This window comes from Mus musculus, chromosome Y (genome assembly GCF_000001635.26).
Source record: "Mus musculus strain C57BL/6J chromosome Y, GRCm38.p6 C57BL/6J".
NCBI classification, from domain to species: domain Eukaryota; kingdom Metazoa; phylum Chordata; class Mammalia; order Rodentia; family Muridae; genus Mus; species Mus musculus.
The window spans coordinates 35890819-35895524 of NC_000087.7; positions in this window are offsets into that span (position 1 = coordinate 35890819).

The following is a 4706-nucleotide window of genomic DNA, read 5'->3' on the forward strand; positions in this document are numbered from 1 at the left end:
GCCCTGGAAGCACTCATGAGTCAAAGAGTTTCAAAATGAACTCAACTCCTGGAGCTTTGGCATTCTCATAACCCACATATTCATACCCTATCCCCTTGTTAGTCTGGTGTACAGATCCATGTGCTCTCTTTTAGTAATATCTTATTATAAGTGCCTTTTAAGATTGATTTCTGACATAGCTAAGCCTTTGCCAGTGTTCCAATGTCCTAGAAAGTCCTTGAGCTGACCATGGGTTTGGAATTCAATGTTGCCTATTCAGTGACATTCAGAATTGCCTTTGGTATTACACTATCACTTAGAATAAAAGCCAAATCACTCCCACATACAGGAATTTACAATGGTTTAGGCAGTAGATCTGGCTGTGGTTTTAGGGTAATGAGATGGTTAGCTAGAGCCAAACTCCCTAATTAGAAATATGACTTGGGTGTGAAAGCCATTGCCCTAGGAGTGTAAGACCTCACACCTGGCTTCTAAGACTTTAGGTGACCTTAGATAGGGCTGACTTTGTCTCAGTTGTTTTATTGACCAGTTCCTGCCTGTCTTTGTGTTTACATTCCTCTGTTTTGTGTAAGAGCCATTAAGCACCCAGTAACCTCATTTGTACTTTGCCAATGTGTCACCTAACTTCCCTATTTTCTTGTGTATAAAAAGTTTGATGCTCAATTTGACAAATGACATTCAGATAGTACACAATCTCACGTGTTCATCTTTCTGTCATTCGCAGACTCTTTGCCCATCTCGGACTAGTGACTCTTTCCATGCAGAAAGAGGGACCCAGAGGGTCTGTGGCAACAGGACCAAAAACAGATTCCTTGCTATGGGAGCAATGAGAAATGGGCTAATTTTTATTTCCTCATGAAAAGAATGGAAGATCTGGATGTCACTTAATGCATGATAGAAACTCTCTTGACATTTAACACAGACCCTGTGATCGTGCCCTTTCCAATCTGCCAGCCAGTATTCTGTCAGGGGTTTCTTAAGTTAGTGATATTGAAATTAGAATGTTTCCAGGTCCCTAGTTGACAGTCTGATGCAGAAGGCTCCTTTTGAAGGAGCACCAATTTTGCACTTGTAGTGCCAGGTTGTTCATAAGATGTGCTTCCAGTAGGAAATGTAAAAATGGGCTTTAGGGGTACATCTGGCCAGAGTTGAAGGATGTTCACATATATAGTTATCATTTAGCCTGTATGCCCACTCTGAGTGCTACCACTGACTCAATGAAGTTGATCAGCCATAATCTAGGTTTGCAGAGACATATAAAATTATTGACACTGGTTGTCCTAGGTTAGAGAATAGTAACTTTTGGATCATTTGTCCCTGTCCTAAGGGATGGCTCTGGTCGTCTTGTCATTCCACTGTTGGGGAAAACTGCATATCAAAAAATAATGTCTCCCATGTTGGTTGATGGAGTTTGTGATTTTTTTTATACTTGAAAAGTGGATGTGACAAATGAAGCTGGGTCCAAGTAAATCCTTATCCCAAATGAGTCAGACAAATACAGTAGATAACAGAATTAGCAGGCTGGGCCCACAAAGCAGGGGAAGATCAGTCCAAGCAAGTAGTTAAAAAAAAAAATCTGTTCATGCTGTAGGCAGCCAGCACCTAAAAGATGGTGCTGGTCTCCGGTACACCATCGCAGTAAACAACACCACTGAGCAGGTGCTAGACCAAATCTGGCACCAACCCCTCCTGAGTGGGTGCATGCAAATTAACATGTCTGCAGACTGACCAACCCTAGCAGGACGCATAGCCCTCCCCAGTGCTGGGGTGTATTTAAGCAGTCCTCCCTGGGTTCCTGGGGTTCCTGTGGCATTGAGGCATTCCTGCTCTTAAGCTGTTGAAAAGAATTCAACTGTGTTGAATTCTCTTTACCAGGAAGAGGTAGGCGAAACATCACCCCAGCAATTGTGTTCCTCTTTTCTTGCCTTTGGGAGGGCCTCAGCAAACCTAGCGCTTTCTGAGCTTCCTAAAACTTGGAAGTTTTATTTGCTTCTGAGTTGTAGGATCCTCCATCCTCCTTATAGGAAAAAATGTATGAGAATTTTGCTTCCTGTAAAAACCCAGCAATGTTATATGTGTAGTTTTTTTTTTATTTTGTTTTGTTTTAATCTCATGTCTGTCCCCAGCTGCAGATAGTTTTTGTTTGAAATTCTAGTGATTCTTGAGAGTGAATAAAAGAAAGAGCTCCTGAGAGGACCTAGGGCAGATGCTGCTCCTGCTGCACCTGCTTTTGTTATCACAGGATTAAATGAGCAATGCTCTTGTGAATGGAGCAAGTTTGTGGATTTATTTGTGTCAAAGGGCACTGATGGACATACATTGTTGCAAGGAGAAAAACAAGTGCATAATTTAGCATTCTTAGTGATTAGGTAAGGTAAGGTTATCTGAATTTATCTGAAGGCCAAGCCAAATGAAATGTTGTTTTGATTCCTTTTTGGGAATACAAAAATCCATGTCTCAAACTAATATTTATAGATTTTGTCAGTTGCTTTTAATGTGTTAGTGTTATGAAATATTACATGGCAAGGGAATACATTTGCTGGACCCATGCATGTTGTGACCTTCAGAAATTACACCACGGAACAGACCTGGTATAAAGGGAATGATTGGGAGAGGGTAGAGGAGTGAGGAAATGGGGGAGGTATAGAGGCATAGAGGCAGAAACAAAACCATTAGGTCAGAAAAATGTGGGGCAAAGAACAGATAGAGGGCTAGCTGAAAACAAAGAGAGAGACAGAGCTATAGAAACAAGAACAATGGGAACAGAGAGGTTGGGCCTAGAACAGAGAGAGGGGGCTAATCTGTCCTTTTATCCTGCCTTGAAGTTAGCAGTTTAGTTTCTTTCAAGAAAAAAATATACTTTCTATGAATTTTGTAAGTTAACAGGAAATATTTTCATCTCTGAGAGCAATGTTAATTTTAAAGTGTTTATAGGAAATTTTTGTGGGACTACTTTCTTAAGAACAATATAAGCCAGGTATGTTGTCACATACCTGTAATAATACCTACATGGAATGCTGAGATCACCTGGAACCTAAACATTCTAGAACTTCTTGGACAATACACAACATACTATGTGCCTATTTCAAAAATGAAATGAAGTGAAATAAAATCAACCCAATGTACCTTCTTTATTTGTATCTCTTACCTTTGGAAACTAATAAGATAATGAATCAAAAAATAAATAAATTTCAATTATCTGTATGAATGAAAACAATTTTAAATGTTAAGAAGGTTAAAAAAATCACTACAGTGATGGGGAGGAAAGAGCCTGGGTGGGAAATGGGACAAGAAGGTGAACATGATCAGGTATTATGTGTGTGGGGAACATAACTGAAGTGCTGAGGAAAAGCAAAAAGAATGGAAACAGGCAACTTTTTGAGGTAGGAGGTGAGAAAACCCTCATTTATATCAGAGACCTGGGAGGTGAGAGACCCTAAGGACTCAAAGGGAGGGACCTTAGAAGAAATGCCCTACAGTGGGGAGAGGGAACTTGTAGAGTCCTCCTCCAGTGGAGGGACAGGACATCAAGTGGAAAGATTGAGTTACCATCCCACAGTAAAAAGCTCTAACCCAGAATTGTTCCTGTCTGAAAGAACTGCAAGGAAAAAACATGGAGAAAAGCCTAAAGAAAAGGAGATCCAGTGACAAGACCAAATTGTGATAAAGCTCAAGGAGAGGCATCAAGGCCTGACACTATTACTGATGCTATTCTGTGCTCACAAAAAATGGGCTTATCATGACTGCTCTCTGAAAGACCAAACCAGCAGGTGAAAGAGTCAGATGCTCAAATTTATATGCAACAAATAGACAGAAGCTGGGAACCCCTGTGGATGAATTGGGGAAAAGCTGGAAGAAGCTGAGGAAGAGGTCTACCCGGTAGGAGGACCAACAATCTCAAATAACCTGGACCTCCCAGGATGTCTCAGACACTGAGCCAGCAACCAGGCTTCATACACCAGATGATATAAAGCCACCAACACATATACAGAAAAGGACTGCCAGGTCTGGACTCAGTCAGATGAGGTCCATCTAATCCTCAAGGGACTTCAGGCCCCAGGGAGCAGGGAGGTCTGGTGGAGAGGGGACAGGATGGTGGGGACATACTCTTGGAGATGGGGATTGTGAGCTTGGGGCCCTGGGAGCATGGGGGCATATAGGCAGGAGATATGGGGTGTGGAACAGTAAGAGGGGGAACTAGGAGAAGAATAAAATCTCGACTTTAAAAAAAGTATAAGAATAAATTTTAAATAATTCAACTATATTAGTGTGTGGAATTTCAGTCCACGGGACTATATACCATTCACATATTCATTTAGATTTCCTTTGGAAGTTAATATAAAGATGCACTTACACTTAAACAAGAAAATGATTAAAGATATTTAAAAATAAAGAAGTTCTATTTTAACTCTAAAGGTATAACTGCTAGTTAACTTTGTAATCACATCACTGGGATTAACTTCCTTCTCAGAATCATCAGAATAACAAGGATTAAAGAAACTTTAAAACTCTGTTTCATAGGAAACAAAAAAGTTAGAGATTTTTTTATTTGTTTTATATATATACCAGCAAGTGAAAATTTTTCATGCTTCATTTTTCTGAAGATGGGAAAGTAGAAGAGTACTTCAGATTATTCTCCATGATGGCTCTTTCAAACATAGACATTTTTTTTTTCTCAGTTCACCATCTACACCAAAAAGCATATC